The sequence below is a fragment of the Erinaceus europaeus genome, chromosome 9, assembly GCF_950295315.1.
Source record: "Erinaceus europaeus chromosome 9, mEriEur2.1, whole genome shotgun sequence".
NCBI classification, from domain to species: Eukaryota; Metazoa; Chordata; class Mammalia; order Eulipotyphla; family Erinaceidae; genus Erinaceus; species Erinaceus europaeus.
In genome coordinates, this window is record NC_080170.1 from 36,080,021 (window position 1) to 36,099,273 (window position 19,253).

Below are 19,253 nucleotides of genomic sequence, written 5' to 3' on the forward strand. Positions count from 1 at the left end.
TCTGGCAACTGCATCAGTGGAAAACTATTTCAAACCCAAACTTGGGAAAGATATAAAGAACGGAGAAGCAGGAGATAAAAAGATACATTATCCTCCACAAGATCAACAATAAAACTAATGACTCACTTCTCAAGAGAACCGAGGCAGTTCAGACAATGGGATGACATCTGTAAAGTACTGACAGGAAATAACAGCCAGACTCAAAATTCTTGACTTAGTGCAAAGTTTCTTCAAAGTTGAGGTGAAATAAAATTACTTACAATGAAAGATGCTGAGGCCAACACCACAAGAAGTACTACAGGGAATTCTTCAGGAAGAAAAGGAAACAATTCTAGAAAGGTGAGAGTGTTTTACAGACACCTATTACAGGGGGATGAAGAATTGTATGCATGTGCCAAAATCTGTACTGTAAACCATTAGCCTCCCAATAAAGCGATGAAAGCCAAACTTAACCAAAACCAAACCAAAACAAACAAACAAACAAACAAAACCAGGTAGATGTGGGAATAGAACTGTGTGGGACTGGGGAGGTTACATAGTGATTATGCAAAATGTCTTTCATGTCTGAGGCACCTAGGTTTGACCTCCAGGAGCACATCATAAGCAGGAATTTAGCTGTGCTCTAGTAAAACAAACAGACAAACCCAGCAGCAGCAGTAAACGATGACAAAAGAAACAGCGCCTGTGGTTAAGTGTAAGCAGTGAATCGCTGTACAAAGCAACAACAATTCTGATTTCTGCGGAGTTTAACGTAATTTAAATTTCAATATGATACACTCTTCTCAGAAGCATGTCTTTCATTTCCTTCTTCTATATAATGTTCCCTTCCCCTTGGGCTATGAAAACAATCTTAGACTTCTAATGTTGAGCAATAACACATCATCGGGCTCTAATTTCTTTCTTTCACCAACCCATATCAGAATGACAGCATCCACGTCCTTTTGCTGGACTCCTGGGTACACCCTTTGTCTGATTTAGACTTGAGAGTGACCTCTGTGTGCATAACAGAGTTTGGTTTGGTGCCTAGATCTTATTGGGTTTTTTTTTTTTTTGGTCTTGTTTTTGACTTATCGTGCCTTTTGTAGGCCCTCCTTGCCAAGAAAAGCCCCAGGATTCCTTTTCTCTCTGATTTTTATAACCATTTTTTAGAAGAAGTGATACAGACACTTTTCCTGTGTAGGTACCCAGGTGCTTACAAGCTTTGAATGACAAGTGTAAAAACTACTTCCCATGTAGAGAAGAGGATTTCTTACCAGAACAACCACAGAATCCCTGAACTTGACACAGCTGCAGAGAGGAAGCCTGGGTCTCAGTGTTTTATTGATTTCAAGCATATATGTCTTATTTCCAGCCATAGCTACTGTCTTACTTCAGAGGTTTTGTCATGCTCAGTAAAGGGCTTTAGTGCTTGCGTGGAACACAGCACTTCACTGCACAGGCTAATGCTTTATGGCCACTTCAGTTATTCTTTAAATGTTTGCTTAATATTTATTTACTGGGATTAGGGAGGGACCTGAAATTTAAATTAATGAACTATCTACTTGTTTATTTATAATTTATGATATATTATTAATATAAATTAAACCATGTAATTTATTTTATGTATTTATGATTACACAGTGTTCTTTTTGGGTTTATTTATTTATTTTTTTACTTTACAATCTTTCTGTAAATCATGGCCCATAAAATATTAGTCACTTTAAATAACTATGGACAACAGTGACATATATAATTGCAATCTAATTTAAAATGCATTTAATAGTACTTTTATTGCCTTTCTGTTGGTCTCCTTCATTCCTTAATTCCATCTTCCTTTCTTTCTTCCTTCCTTCCTTCCAGATATCCTTCCTTCTTTTCTCTTTCTTTCTTTCTCTCTTTCTTTCTTTCATTCACTTCTTCTTCCTCTTTCTTCTCCTTCTTCAAATTGAGATATAACTGATACATAACATTAATTAAGGTACACAGTGTGTTGATCCAATGCATTTATATATTTAGACATGATGATCTTCAGAGTCTTAGTTAACACCTCTGTCAGGTCACATAATTATCATTCCATTTTCTGTATCGGGAACAATTAAGATCTGGTCTCTTAGCAACACTGGAATTTATAGTACAGTACTGTTGACTGTAGTCACAATGCCATGCTTTGGTTCTTCAGTTCTTTTTTATCTACTGGGTGCATGTTTGTATCCTTAAATACCATCACACCAAGTTTCTTTTTATTTTATTTTATTTTATTTAAGAAAGGAGACATTAACAAAACCATAGAATAAGAGGGGTACAGTTCCACAATTCCATAACCCGATCTCCATATCCCATCCCCTCCCCTGATAGCCTTCCCAGTCTCTCTCTGGGAATAGGGACCCAAGGTCATTGTGGGATGCATAAGGTGGAAGGTCTGGCTTCTGTAATTGCTTCCCTGCTGAACATGGGCATTGACTGGTCGATCCATACTCCCAGTCTGCCTCTCTCTTTCCCTAGTAGGGTGGGGCTCTGGGGAAGTGGAGCTCCATTACACACTGAGGGGGTCGTCTGTCCAGGGAAGTATGTTCAGCATCTTGTTAGCATCTGGAACCTGGTGGCTGAAAAGAAAGTTAACTTACAAAGCCAAACAAACTGTTGAACAATCATGGACCTAAAGACTGGAATAATACAGATGAGGTGTTATGTACTTTTGCTTTCAGGTATATATTTTTCCCCTAGTTTATGGGCACATGTGAACCTATGCTCTATCTCAGGGGACCTGAACTATATCTAGGTTTGGGGACTTTATTAGGGAGTGGACCATCTGGAATGGAATTAGAGAATACTATGAAAGGAAAGGTCTCACCCGAGTGATGAAGCTGAAGGGTTGTCATTCCACACCTGAAGTCTCTGGACACAGTCTGAAGTGAAGCATGTTGTGGTGGCACTCGTTGCGTTGATTAGGTTGTGACCGTGGATGCAATATTATTTGATTTGAATTGAGAGCAGTATGTAGGAAAGTGGGCCCCACCCTAAGGTTCCAGGACTGGGGGAAATATAGGCTCTATAGTGGAAATGTGAGCTTCCTGTTGTCTTAGGGTTCAAGAAGACAATGGATAGTTATTGTTATCGTCACATTATTTGGTGATGGGGTTAACTTTGGAAAGTCCCTTTGTTAGGGTTTGGGGTATAATACCCAACATCTTGTATATAGCTGTGCTACCGGTTGCTTCTGTTCTCCCTTGTCTAGGCTTTTGAGAGAGTTCACATATCAAAGACTCAGCCTATGTATTAAAAAGACCCAGTCTGTGTTTTAAGAAGTTCTAGACATATGATCAATTTTCCCCTCTCATATTTTAGTAGTGGTTTATATGTTTACACTTTAATAGGAATGTACATTGGGCTTCCTGGTGTGACAGGGGAGGGTGGTGGGAGTGGGTGGGGATGGGACACACCAAGTTTCTTTTGAAATCTTGAAACCACTTTTCTTTCTAGATAGCACAAGAGTTTAAGACCAAGTGATAGATAACACCTGCCTCTCAGTCCTGGTCATTGTACTGTGCACATATGATTATGCCAACAATGGCTATACAATGTTGACTGTCTCTCAAATGGCTGGTATCTGAGTGGAGGGTGAGCTTGCCAGCAGTTGCAACGTGTCTACAGCATAACTGTGTGAGAATTGCAGGAACATTGGAGCAAGACAAGGAGGTGCTGTGAGGAAGTTTTAAAACAGTGTCCACTTGAGGGCACTGTCTACTGCTCGAGGAGTATAACCAGATTACATTCTGGCAGTTACATAAAGAAATCTGTATGGTAAACCCAATAATTAATTGGGCACCAAATGTCTGATTTACTGCAATGGAACTTGAGCACTGCCTTGGTGCAACTCAGGTAGCTTCCTGACCAGTGTCTCCATAGTGTCTTTCAGTTTGACGATATTAATATTGCAACTAGTGGAATTCAATGCTTCTCCCTCTTAGCACCAGCTTCTCTAAATTTTATTTTTGTAAGTATAGACATGTTTAGCATTTACTATATCCTCACCCATCATTCAAATCATATGACAAGAATTGTTCAGAACATGCTACCAGGTAGAATGGTATGGTTTTGCTAACATGCTGATGGTGTTGTTTTTAATATAGCAATGTTCTTTCAGAGTAAGCAAAACTTAATAGACCTCTAGACTAAATTTCACAGTCTATAATCTCAAGACAAGATAAGACAAAAATGTATAATGGGGAGCTGGACGGTAACACAGCAGGTTAAGTGCACATGGTGCAAAGAGCAAGAACCTGCGTAAAGATCCCGGTTCTAACTGGGAATGATCTAATTTATCTAACTTAAGAAATTGCAGATTAATTCTAATTTACAAAATGGTTATAGTCGAAGGGGAGCTAGTGTCAAATTAAAGATATAGGCTGTTTCTCAGAACAGAGGATAATGAGTCTCACTCATCTACTGCTTGTTATTTCCCTTCCTTCTTCCCTCCCTTTCTTTCTTTCTTTCTTTCTTTCTTTCTTTCTTTCTTTCTTTCTCTCTTTCTTTCTTTTAAAAAGGAAAAACTATGGACAAAACCACAGCCCAGGGCTTCCCACCTGCAGGGGGTCTGTTTCACAAGTTGGTGGAGCAGGTCTGTGGGTGTCTATCTTTCTCTCCCCCTTTCTGTTTTCCCCTCCTCTCTCAATTTCTCTCTGTTCTATCCAACAACAACAGCAATGGCAACAATAATGATAACAACAACAACTTGTTAGAACAGAGAGAAATTAAGAGCGTTGGGAGAAATGGGGAGAGAGAAAGAAAGATACCTACAGCCCATTTTCTCTGCTTATGAGGCTTCCCCATGGCAGGTGGGGACTGGGCGCTAGAACACAGATCTTTGCACCTGATAACATGTAAAGTCAACCAGATGTGCTAATGCCAAGCACTCCAAGATTTCCTCTAAGTGAAATATTTTAGTTAAAGTGGAAGAATAATATTTCTGTGGCTGTAAACTGAAAGTTTCTGAATCTATCACAGTATCTATTCACATACATGACTGTTACATGTAGCTATTCAGAAACATTTTCACCCTATGATGCTTTTCTAAGTGTTTGTATTGTAATTCATGGCTATACTTGTGTATATGTATGTAGAATCTGTTCCCTATATCTGATTTTTCTATTGCCACAATAACAACGTTCTATAACTATTACTATCCTACGAGGCACTGTGTGTACTCTATAGGGTGTGTTACTGCCAGGTGCCTCTACTATCTTACTAGGGAATGCAAAACTGTGTACTTTAATTCAAAAATCAAGGCACATGAAAACATGTTCCTCCTTTTTTTTGAGGAAGGATATACAACATTAAATGGCAGAGTATGAATAATAGAGTAGAATTGAAAGTATTAATACAATCCATTTGCTGTGACTTTTATGTTTATCTTTTAAATAAAACTCATATTAATAATATTAGGGGTTTCTTTTTGATTGGAACTTAGGCAATAGCACACTATAATGAAGAAATAAGGTCTTGAGGGGCCAGGTAGTTGCACATCTAGTTAAGCACACACATTACCCAGGTTCAAGCCCCTGGTCCCCATCTGCAGGGGAAAAGCTTCATGAGTGGTGAAGCAGGGCTGCAGGTATCTCTTTGTCTCTTTGTCTCTTTCCATATCTATCTCCCCTCACCCTCAATTTCTCTCTGTCTTTATCCAATAATAAATAAATTAAAATATTAAAAAAGAAATAGGGCCTTGAAATTTTTGTTATAATTAAGCGGTGCTAACAGTTTTGCTTTGATAGACATTTTAATATTAAATGTTTCTTTCACTGATAAAGATGAGAAAAAATTCAGTTAATAAAAGTGAAACTGAATATGTCCCCAAATGGACTTGAATATAAATAGTAAAAAATTGGAGAGGAAAGTAACAAGTATGTGTGATAGTTTTCTGGGAATTCTGTCATATTACTGTTCCCTCTCTGCTTGTAATGTATCTTGTCCTGTGATCATGTTTAGAGATCAGAGAAAAACTTAATGACACTTTGACAGCACAAGGGCAAATAAAACAAATGAACAAGCTAAAACAAATGGATCTAACTTTCAAATTAAAAGTAAGAGACTGGGCAAAGAATTCAAAGGCTTTGGATGTCAGCCATTTAAAGGGTGTGTGTGTGTGTGTGTGTGTGTGTGTGTGTGTGTGTGTGTGTGTGTGTAGGGAGGATTTGATGCCCATGTAAAATATTCCAGAAGAGGAGGGATAGAAAAATATAGATCAAAGCTGTGTAATCTGTGTGGAGATGAACTATAACGAAGGGGAGCTAGTGTCAAATTAAAGATAAAGGCTGTTTCTCAGGACAGAGGATCATGAGCCTCACTCATCTACTGCTTGTTATTTCTAAATATCTGCAGCCTTGACAGCCAGTGCTTGAATTATTCCCTCCCAGCTATCAAATCCATTCTGTATTAATAATACTTTTGGAAACCTTCTGTGCTAAAGTCGATTCCCTCTGGAAAGCCACAATTTTCTCCTTACGGCTAGCTTAAGAGAAAACAAGGCTAAGTGGAAAAGAGGTCTGAAAAAGGTAAATTTTCAACATTTATTTGAACATGAGTTACTTTTAAAGAATATTGTTCTAAGAGAAGAGATAAATGATTTAATTTATGTTAAAACAAAAACACAGTAAACTCTTTGAAATCTTCTAAATTGTAAATATGAAAAATGTTTGAAAAGATCTACTTTGACTTCAGGACTATTTTGCACTCAAACTATAACCATGAGAAATAGTTTGTAATTAATTGGTCTAAATCACTTATGCTTGAAATTGTTCTTAGTTCCATGCAGTTATTTTAGGAAAGAGAAAGTTCAAGAGATAATATAAATCTGAATTTGCTAGTAAATGCTTTTAGAATTCATAGCTCCACTGATTTAAATCTCCCCGAACTGGCTAGATCATTCATTTCACTCTCAGTGGTCCTTAACATTTTTGAGTTTAAAATCTCTGGAGAAGCTGATTATAATTCTCCTCCAATGGAACGTGCAGAGATCAGAAATTTCTATCTACTTTGTGAAAGAAATTGATGATTTTTAGTTGTAATGAAAAGTAGTATAACCTTTTTAAGTTTAAGTATGTAAAAGTCATACCTAAGGTTGCTAATTATCGATTATATGACCCAACGGCGAATTTTTCTCATCTGAGAATGATAGTAATAACATATTGATCAATTTGTATAATGCTTTGTAGTGAGAGCATTGTTATATTCATAATATACGAGTCAATATTCAAAACAACATTGCAAAGTTGGCATGACTATTAGTATTATTATTTTGTAATTTAAATCATGGAAACTTTAAATAGTTTCTCCAAGATAATAAGATAATAATTATGGAATATGAATTTATGTTTTCCACTTCAGGAACTAGTGCTTGATACTTTATAAAACTCTTGTGTATGCCTTCTACTTCTTTTTTTTTACATTACTAAATAGGCTGAATAGCAAATGTTCATATTCACTAAGAAATGAAGACAATTGGACTATATATATAAAACATTTATAATAATGTATGGCATAAAACAAGCACTGGGTGAATATAAGTAATTGTTGTTGGTCTGCTTCTAGACCCCTTCTAGAAGGAGTTGCATTGTTTAACTCTGTGGTCTTTTTACATAATCATTGTTTTGAGACCTGCACTGGTTTAATCCCCACTGGTTCAAGCGTTTTTTTCCTTCTCCCCACCCCCTATCCTACATACATCCTCTTCTGACCTGACACTTCCTCCTCAGGAGATATATATATATATATATATATATAGGACAGGATTGTAATTAGAGATAGCTAGATTGAACTGCATTCCCGCTCGTCAATAAAGATTGAACTGCGTTCCCAACTCAGCCATGAGTCCCTAGTCATCTCTCTCTCACCCGCGAAGCTAGCCCAGTAACTGGCGCCCTGAACTGGGACCGGCAATTGTCAATATCGATACATAGTCAGAATTCAAACTGTAATCACTACCCTAAATAGAAACTTGATACTGAGCACTGACTGAGTCAATTGATTTTTAAATTGAGAAAATACCTAGTTTGTCTTGTCATCAAGTATTTATCTTCATGATTTATGTATAAATATTATTTAAAAAATCCCCAATAATTGATGTTTTCTTCAGGTGAGCTTAATAAGAGATTTGGTTGTATTCAACCACACAGACTTTGCTTTATGAAACTAGAGAGTCATTCATTTTGGAGGTGTAGTAAATTGGTACTTCTCTTTTCACAAGTCTTTGGGACAATCCCTAAGAGAGTGTGTTCCATGGTATCTAAAGAAGTTGTGTTCTAAAGAACTCATTTATATGGGGATGCTATGTCTTCTGTACACTGTTCACCAAGATCAATGTCTAAGAAAAATTCATGGTTATACAAACAAGTACAATAGTTTTATGTTTGGTTAAGAACCTCCTCTCTGAATCCTACAGACCTTCTCCCTTTCACCTTCCCCTCCATATAAAAGGAACAAATCTTATTTACTTATTCTAATTTATTTTTTTTAACAGAGATAGAGAAGGAAGAGAGGCAAAGAGAGTGAAAACATATCACAGCACTGAAACATCCATCGATGTTATGGGGCTGGGCTCAAACATGGTTGTTAACAGGACAAAGCAGCACACTATCAAGTGAACTATTTTTCCTGCATTATGAACTTATTTGAGTACCTTATCAGATATTATCTCACTCCTTCTTCATCTCCTCCTCTCTGTCTTTCTCTCCTTCTCTGTCTCTCATCCTCAATAAAAAAAAGATCTTCCAGGTCAACTAGGAATATCAAATGGGACCACCTGAAACCACAAAAAGACAGTACTAGAAGTACTTTGTGAATCCACCAAATGACCAGAGCATCCAGAGACCACAACTCTGCCGAGACCTCCAGGTCTACCCAGTTGGTAAACTACTCTAAAGAAGATCACCTGAGACTGCAACAAGATGAGACTAGGACTACTTTGTGAACCCACCAAGTCACCAGAATGAGTGATTAAGCTAAAAACCTACTTGTAGGTAAAAATCCCTCAGGCTATGATAGCCTACAGGGAAGAAAAAGAACAAAAGAGGCTTTAACAGTGACTGTGCTTCAACTCAGGGATTGAGACAACATTGAAACAACTGTTAATTTCCATAACTGTGAACCCTTTAAGTACTTTACTTAGACACAAGTCAATCCAGACAAGAGTGATCAGTGGACTGAAAAGTACTGAGAAAAAGACCTCATAACACATTATAATAATGATTAAACCAAAGAGAAACAATGGAGAAATGAGCCAGGACAAAAGTCTAGCTAAACCCCCCCCAAAGGTAGAAACACAGAAGAATTAGATCAATATCCAAACATTAACTAAGGAATTAGTAACAGGAGTGAGGAAAGAGTTTGAAAGAAATGTCATCAAAAATGAGGAAACAACAAATGAGTCTCTGAAAGAAAGCATTATCTCGAGGTAATTAGAGAGATGAAAGCTGAAATAGCTGAACTAAGACCACAAATAGCTGAACAAGCTAATACAGTATCAGAGCAGGGCTACAAAATAGCTTAGCTACAGAAAACAACAGAGGGGAGAGAGAATAGAATAAATGAAGCAGAAAACAGAATTATCAAGACTGAGGATGAATTAGAGAAAACTAAGAAAGAAGTAAGAGATCTCAAAAAGAGATTAAGACATACTGAAAACAACAACAGAGACATATGGGATGACTTCAAAAGAAATAATATGTGCATTATAGGCTTACCAGAGGAAGAAAGAGGGGGGGGGGGAGAAAGCATTCTACATGACACAGTAGATGAGAACTTCCCTCGTCTAGACAACAAAGAAGACACAAAGGTTCAAGAAGCCCAGAGGGTCCCAAACAGAATTAACCCAGACTTAAAGACACCAAGACACATCATATTTAGACTGGAAAGGAATAAGGATAATCAAAGGATCCTGAAGGCTGCAAGAAAAAAACAAAGAGTCACTTACAGAGGAAAACTCATAAGATTAGCAGCAGATTTCTCCACACAAACGCTACAGGTCAGAAGGGAATGGCAATATATCTATCGAGTGCTCAATGAGAAAGGCTTTCAACCAAGACTACTGTATCCTTCTAGACTGTCATTCAGACTAGATAGAGGCATAAAAACTTTCTCAGACAAGCAACAGTTGAAAGAATCAACTATCAGCAAGCCTACCCTGAAAGAAATTCTGAAAGGTCTCCTATAAACTGTCAGATCACCATAAACATGCCACATATGAGAGCACTAAAAATCTACAATAATGGTCTTAAAGTATCTTTAATTTTTGATATAAAAAATACCAATGGCCTGAATTCCCCTATTAAAAGGCACAGAGTAGGAAGATGGATCAGAAAACACAACCCAACCATATGTTGTCTGCAGGAATCCCACCTAACTCAACAAGACAAATACGGACTCAAAGTGAAAGGATGGAAAACTACCATACAACCCAATGGACCACAAAATAACAGGCAGGAACAGCTAGCTATTCTCATATCTGACATGATAGACCTTAAAATAAATGAAGTTTGAAAAGATAAGGATGGACATTATTTAAAACTCAGAGCATCAATCAATCAATCAAGAGGACTTAATGATTATCAACATCTATGACCCAAGGAGAGGGCATCTAAATACATCAAACATCTACTGAAAGAGCTACAGTAATATACTAGCAGGAGCACAGTAATAGTAGGGGACTTCAACACACCACACTCTCTACTTGACAGATTATCCAGGCAGAAAATCAACTAAGAAAGAGGGAGATAAATGAGGAGATAGATAAACTAGAACTATTGGACATTTTTAGAGTAAAAATGGTGTTAGCCCATCTTGGATGGAACTTGAAGAAATCATGTTAAGTGAAATAAGTCAGAAACAGAAAGATGGGTATGGGATGATCCTCATTCACAGGCAGAAGTTGAAAAACAAGACCAGAAGAGAAATCACTAAGGAGAACTTGGACTGGAGTTGGTGTATTGCACCAAATTAAAAGATGGGTGGGCAGGTGGGGGAGAGAATTTATGTCCTGGAACAGAATGGCAGAGGACCTAGTGGGGGTTGTATTGTTGTGTGGAAAACTGATAAATGTTATGCATCTACAAACTGTTATTTTTTACTGTTGACTGTAAAACCTTAATCCTTCTATAAAGAAATAAAAGAAAAAGTATCTTCCATGAGGAGCACTGGACCAGGTACCTGCAGAGTCCTAGTGAATAGCCTTGGTGGCAAAACAAACACATAAACAAAATAGAAAAGAAGAAAGAATTTGCTAAAGATGCAAGATGGGGGCCAGGTGGTGATTCACCTGGTTGAGTGCACATGTTATAGTGTGTAAGGACCCAGGTTCAAGTCCCTGGTCCCCACATGCATGGGGAAAGCTTCACGTGTAGTAAGCAGTGCTGCAGCTGTCTCTGTATCTCTCTCCCTCTCTATCACCCCCTTTCTTCTCAATTTTTGGCTGTGTCTATCCAATAAACAATAAACAAATAAGATTTAAAAAATTTAAAACAAGATGGAAGATATACTCTAATTAATAAAGAAAGAGAGTAAGCAACTGAAAGAATCCCATCAGGGTTGACAACTTCCTCACTCATTTTCCTGTAACTGTAATCTCATATAATTCAGAAGACCATAACCTGTAAAGCTCCAGGACACATTGGTGGGTTTGTCTGTCCAGGGAAGTCTGTTTGGCATCAAAGTAGCGTCTGGTTTATGGTGGTGCTGATGATTGAACCTGGGATCTCAGATCCTCAGGCATGAAAGTTGTTTGCATAACCATTATGTTATCTCCATAGGCTAAACCCTGTTCTTTAACAATGAGCTATCTCCCCAGACCAACCAATCCAGTAGTAAAGGAAACATGCCTTTGCTGAAATTAAAAGGAGTGATGAAATTTGAAAAGGAAAGAAAGACTTTTTTGTAGGAGGGGATTAAATTACCCTGATAGAATTTCTTTTTTTAAATTTTATTAGTTATTTAATATTGATTTACAAAGTTACATGTCATCAGGGGTATAAATACACTTCATTCCCACCACCAGGGTTCTGAATCTTTAGTCTCCCCACTGTAAGCTACCACATGAGCCAGCCATTATCTGTACAACTATCTGTCTACATTTATACACAATTGCCCCCCTTTTCTTCCTGATCCAGTCCTCTCTTCCCCTCTGTGCCATTCATGACAACAATACTACCTCCATATGTCCTCTCCTTTTCCTCCTCTCTCTTTGGGTGCTGATGAAGCTCAATATCAGAGCCCTCTTATCTTCTTCCTATCGCTTCTTCCCTGCTGGGAGTATAGATCAAGGTTATTTTGGGGGTGCAGAAGGTAGGAGTTCTGGTTTCCGTAACTGCTTTTTCACTGGGCATGGGTGTTGCAGGTTGATCCATACCCCCAGGTTGTTTCCATCATTCCCCAATGGGCCAGAGCTCTGGAGAAGTGAGGTTCCAGGACACACTGGTGAGGTCATCTGCCAAGAGAAGTAAGGACAGCATCTGAAAATTGGTGTCTGGAAAGTGGCAGGACATAAACTGAGACAACATGGTTAATAAATAGGAACTGAAAAGTAGGAATAGGGAAGATGAGATTAGGGATCTTAGGTAGGGTGGAAGAAAGCTAGAAAGTCCATTCTAGGTGTGTTACTGGGAGCACACAATTACGATAGTTTTGCTTGTGTTTGATAGCTAGCCTGAAGTTGGATATAAATATTGTTTGAGAAAATGGTGTCAGAGTAGGAAAAGGACTAGAAAGTTGGATTAGGGCAGTGAGTAGCTCACATTCTTGATAAAAATCTGTGGATACTATTTATAGTATTGATTTATTAACTATTTGCAGCCATCCACCTAACCCAGCACATATATATATAATAAACATATTATATATAATATACATAATATATATAATATATATGATATATGGCACCAGAGCCTGTATAAACTCTGAGTCCCTGTTGGTCTGGGCTTGCAGCTCATGGTCACATCTGGGAACATTTCAAGCTGCACTCATTTCAGGACCAGTCTTCCTTGAGCATCAGGGCAGGATACCACAATCTTCCTTAAGTCCAAGAATTCCCTAACTAGGGCACCTGATGATGAGGTGGTGTGATATTGACCAAAAGGGCCATTATTAAGTGGGGCAGTCTCTTGCCCTTACATTTATGATAGAATTTCCAAAATCAATAGTTAACTTTTATACCAGAGTTATGTCTTTTTCATGATCATTGAAAACTGTGATTTAGTTTCTTGTCCTTCACAATTTTTATGCCACATGATAATCACTTTCTGATCTAGTATGTTTATACCTCAGAACGGTTTCTAATACTGATTTTCTTCAATTTTCAAATACTGCTTCATTCTAATATATATATATATTTGAATAGCAGTGGCTCAATAATGCTTTTGATCAGGCAGAGATTAAAAGGAGCTAGAAGAGTGCCTCTAGCTAATAACAACACAAAAGTTCCCAAACTATTTATCTGTAAGGTCTATATATTTTAAGAACATTTTCTCTTTTCTGTGTTTTGAAATTCATGCTTCCTGACCTTACTGTGACAAGATTTTATTTTCTATTTTTACTCTTTCTTTGTAATCTGCCCTACTTTACTCTGTATTCTGTGTACTCTGCAGGGCTCTATAACTGGCCTTAACCATTACCTGTAGGACAAGAGGAGAAAGTACCTGTCATTTATTTGTACCCTGCAGTGATTAGAATCATATTACTTTTTAAAAAAGTGCTTTAGAGAAATCTATGCCCTTTTGAGCACTTGTTCATAGCATGCCAATGATAGGAACACTTAATGGTTTCATGCTTCTGGCATTTTCTCCATTTGTCCCTCACCCCAATTGTTTCTGGTTTTATTATCTCTCTCCATCCATAATTATTTTTCTGTTGTTTACTCAGCTGCTTCAGATAACTTGAGCTTCTTAAAATATTATACAGTTTTATGTGAGTCTGAGATAACCAACATTTATATTGCTTACAAATTATTTTTATAAATAACTTTTCAAATGATTTACATATTTAAAATTTACATGTTTATAATTATGTACAGATTGCTGTTTCTTTCTCTATTATTTTCATACTATATTTTTTATTATGATAGTGGTCTTAGAGTTAAAATAATTTCACAAGTCCTAGTCCTCTAGGAATTTTAGTCTTTATATTCCTTGGATATGCTCAAAGGATTATCTTGAATGCATTCTTTCATTCCTTTTTTTCCTCTTTCAGAGGTTATGATTTCATCTCTTGTGGCCAATTCCACTGCTTCTGGGTTATGGCTGTGCTGAAGATTGAACGTGAAACCTTTGGTGGCTCAGGTATGGAAGTCTGCTTACATTATCATTATGCTATCTTTACAGCCCTCTTGTTGCTAGCTCCATATCATCAATTTTTGCTAATCAGATTCACTAAAGATTCTATCTACTCTTGTCTGAGCTCTGTACTGATATTGCTCAAGTTCATTGCATCCTTACTTTAGAAAAAATTTTTAATTGATTTAATAATGATGGATAAGACCATAGGTTAAGAGTGGTACAATTCCACATAATTCCCACCACCAGAGTTCTGTATCCCATCCTCTCCATTGGAAGCTTTCCTATTCTTTATCCCTCTGGGAGTATGGACCCAGGATCATTATGGGGTGCAGAAGGTGGAAGGTCTGGCTTCTGTAATTGCTTCTCCACTGGACATGGGTATTGGCAGGTTGATCCATACTCCCAGCCTGTTTTTATTTTTCCCCAGTGGGGCAGGGCTCTAGAAAGGTGTCCTTACTTTTTAAGATGAACTACCTGACAAGACATATGATAATCATTCTATTCTAATTCTTCTACACACATTAAAAAAAGACCCTGAAACCCACATGCAGAAAAAATATTGCAGAAGTTTACGTGATTCCAGTAATTTCACTTTTAATAAAACTGTAGAGAATTGTATGTAAATGACAATAAAAATAGCTAGTAGATTATAACTATTAACTTTTATCTTGAAAATTTCAGAAATATCTCTTTTGGTTGTCACATTGTGAGCCACTTTAAGTTCTTTTTTGTTCTGTTCTGCAATTCTGAGTTTAAAAAATTATCTTAACATTTATCTTCATTTGCAAATTGAGGGCTTAGTTATTGAGATCATCATAAAAGGAGCAATTTCAGAACTCCAAGCAGTCATTTTTAATGTGGGCTATTTGTCTCTGGTATCAATTTAATCTGATTACTTCATTACATATGCGTGCTGCTAGTGACAGATAGTTTTAATATCACTATGATAAATAGAACACTTTCTTTGGTTCTCCTGTAGAGAAGAATATCATGATGAAATATTGATAAAGTTCTCACAAGAACAGCAAATTGCCTAGTTACTTAAGGAACTCTTTAAAACTAAGACTGTATTTTCTAGGATTGAACAAGTAAAAAAAAAAAAGGACATTTTATAGCAACATTTGCAGATACTCTTTGTCTTGTAGATAAGATCGTGCATGGCATGTTCAGGGTAGTACGGCCATGGACTTTATGTTTTGTCATAGAAGACCATCTCATCTCATGAGATTTCTGTGTTAACCAAAAAAAAAAAAACATTTATCCAATGCCCTTGGTCCTCCTGGGTCTACTGTATTAAATTAAATTAAATTTGCCGATGACACCAAATCTGAGAGTTAGTGATTTGGAAGCATATATTAAAAATCACAATGCATGCAGAAAATTAAGAAAAAAAAAGAATAGGTAAAATCTGGTGGTTGAATGGACCTAAGTAGGGGTGAGGGGAGGATGAGAGTGTTTTGTGGACACCTGTCACAGGGTGATGAGAAATTGTACCCGTGTATCAACAACCATCCTGTCAATCATTAACCATCCCACCCCCAATAAAGGTAAAAAAAAATCTATGGTATAATCAGTAGAAACCTGTGGGTTGTATTTTATAAAGGGAGGAGAAAAACTTGATACAAAAGTATGGTGATTTTTTAAAATATAATTTAAAATAGTTAAAACCTCTTTGAGGAAGTCAAGTAGGAATCAGTGACCCAAAAAATCACACCTGTGCACCATGTGATGTTACTTATTCTCTCCCTGACCTTGCTCTGCATTCCTGTAGGCACTGTATTTCCCACTGACTTTGGAGTTGACTGTGTCATGAGCTTTGGCTAGTGGGATGTTAATAGACATCTTATTAAATGTACTGTGTGGATTAGCTGTGTCCCATTTTGAGCAGCTGCTTTCTCTTGTAAGTACAGCATGCCCCAAATTAGCACTGTCCTTCAGTCTGAAAACCTAGAATGTGAAGATACATGGAGCTAAGTTAAACCTGCAGCCTTCATGTGAAGCATTCAAGTTACTGACATCTTCTATCAGGAGCCATTGAGATTGGGGTATGTTTGTTTTGGTATAATATGCTGACTTGTGAGTCTGCCAGTCAGGTGGTGCTGGGATACCATGAATGAATCCATAGTGTCAAAGCATTAAGTTAGTTCTTCTCCCTTCATCACAACCTAATGACCTCTGGTATGATTTCTTATTTTCTTTCTGTTTATTTTTTTTCTGTATATCTTACAATAAAAATAGAAAGACCAGTGTATTTAGAAAGTAAAAGAATAAGGGTTCCAGAATTATATACTTACATATTCAAAATTACTGATTGAAAAGTAACAATTGCCAGCCACACTATGCTGCAACACACCACAGAAACAAATAAAATGCTCGGTCCTTGGTCTCTTGAAGCATAAGTTCTGGTCAGAGAGACAAGTAAGTGAATCAGACCCAGGAGATGACATTGTATATAAAGTGCATGCTTTACCATGATGCAGGCTCTGTGTTCAAACCCTGGCAACACAGATGGAACCAAGAGAATTCTAAGGATGGTGGGTGGGTGCTTTGTGCCTCTCTACCAACATATGGAATGAAAATTGGACTGGGGAAGTGACTCAGTGGTATTGAGATTATGTGAGAAACTGGGTCCCCTAAACTACATTAAAAATCAATTTATTAGTAATTAGTAGATGACTACCAAGAAGGACTCACTGAAATTATAGTATAGAAAATAACTGGCTTAAAATGTTTTGACTTAATGAGTTTTTTTCTTTATGATGTGAAAACAATGCTTTTTTAGTGGGAGCTATGTTTTCAAATTTGAATATTTTCATAGGTTGGCAACATCTGATAAAATTCTTTCTACAACTGCAGTAGCCTGTCAGCCCTAAGATCACAGGGGGTATAACTGATCCTCTACAGTGTAGGGTGTTCAATATCTATGTGATTCAACTCTTCATTAGAAAGCAGGCTTTCAGGTCCTGGAACATGATGACAGGGAAGGACTTAGAGGGACATTGAATTGTTATGTGGAAAACTGAGAAATGTGAACAGGGGTAGATGGCAGAATGGTTAATGCGAAGCTCCAAGGTCTCAGGTTCATGGTAAATTCACCTTCTTTACCTCATCTTGGATGGAGCCCGAATTTATCATGTTAAGTGAGATAAGTCAGAAACTAAAGAATGAATATGGCATGCTCTCACTCATAGATAGAAGTTGAAAAACAAGGTCAGAAGGGAAAACTCTAAGTAGAGTTTGGACTTGAGTTGGTGTATTGCGCCAAAGTCCTGAAACATGATGGCAGAGGAGGACCTAGTGGGGGCTGTATTGTTATGTGGAAATGTTATTCATCTACAAACTTGTATTTTATTGTTGACTGTAAACCATTGATCCCCCTAATAAGGAAATTTTAAAAAATTTTTAAAAGCAGGCTTTATGGTAGATGATTGTGCCCAATAATAGGTTAATGTGAGCGTTTTGAGCACATTTAAGGTAGATTAGGCTATGATAGTTGGTGGGTTGGGTGTTTTACATGCATTTTTATTACAGTATCTTTGAATGGGGATGGGTTTACCAAGACATAATGTAGCAAGTGTGCAATACTATGGACTTAGGTATCAGGTGACTTCCAATCTCTCACTAATTAGCTAAGTTACCTTACTCTTCTGATATTGATTGCTCCTATTGTATATGGATATTATAAGATAAATGTCATACTCATAATGGATGATTCATTATTTCACACTGAAAAAAATCTGAGCACAATATTTAGTAAATTCTTAATAATTGGCAGCTATCAGTATAAGTAGTAATAGGGAAGGAGTGACCTAGAGGGAGAGGATTAGGCCCACATCTTACTCTAGAGTGGGCTTGGGAGTGTCTCTAGTGATAGTGGGTCCACAAGCGTTTATACAGTTCCTGCAAAGAGTTTTATGTGGGGTGATTACTCTCCTAATAGCACTTATTATTCCATGACACAGAAAAGTCAAGTAATAATGGCAGTCATTTGAAGTCAGAAGACCAGAATTATTGTCTAGACTTTATAGTTATCTCAGGTTATTTTTTCAAAAAGATTTATTATTTTATTGAATTATATTTCATTTTAATTGCCACCAAGGTTATTGCTGGAGCTTGGTGCCTGCGTAGCAGATTCACAGCTCTTGGTGGTCTTATTTCTTAATAGAGACAGAGAGGAATTGAGAGGGAGAGGGGAGGTGGAAAGGGAGAAAGAGGCAATGCAGAAACGTGGCTTCACTGCTCATGAAGCTTCCTCCCTACAGGTGAAGACTGGAGACCTGGACCTCAGTCCTTGAGCCTGGTAACTGGTGTGCACAACTGGGTTTGTCACCGCCTGGCTCTTTATTTATTTGGGAAAATAAGAGGGACGGTGAGAGAGGGAGAGAAGGCCAGAGTATGGCTCAGCACAGGTAAAAATGGTACCTCTCAGACCCCTGGTAGGCAATCTGGTGCTTTAAGAGTGTAGGCTATTTTCCTGGTTTAAAATACAGATTCATTTCAAGAATTCTTTCACCAACCTAAGAGACCTAGAATATAGTAGAGATTTGTAAATTTTTTACTTTAAGTATTTTCTAAGATTGTTGCGATTTATGTAAGCATGCTTCCTTCTCAGACACACTTTTAGATACCAAAGTAGTATTTAAATACTGTTGACAAACATACTCAAACATACAATCTCTACAAAGGCACTTAGTTAACACTCATAAGTATCATTGCCTTCCTGTAGATTACAGCTGAATAATCACTTACCCTCCAATCTGCCTTGTGACATCTCTCACACTTCCAATTTCTTATTGGAAATTACATTAGGGCAGCACACTTTTCACTTGTTCTAAACTCAATTCATTTCTTTCCTACAACATGTTTCTTATTCTGGGTTTTCTCAGAAACTCGGGCCCAAAACCTTAGAATTATTTAGTTACTTTACTTCCCTTTTTATCCTTGGCCACTAAACTCATC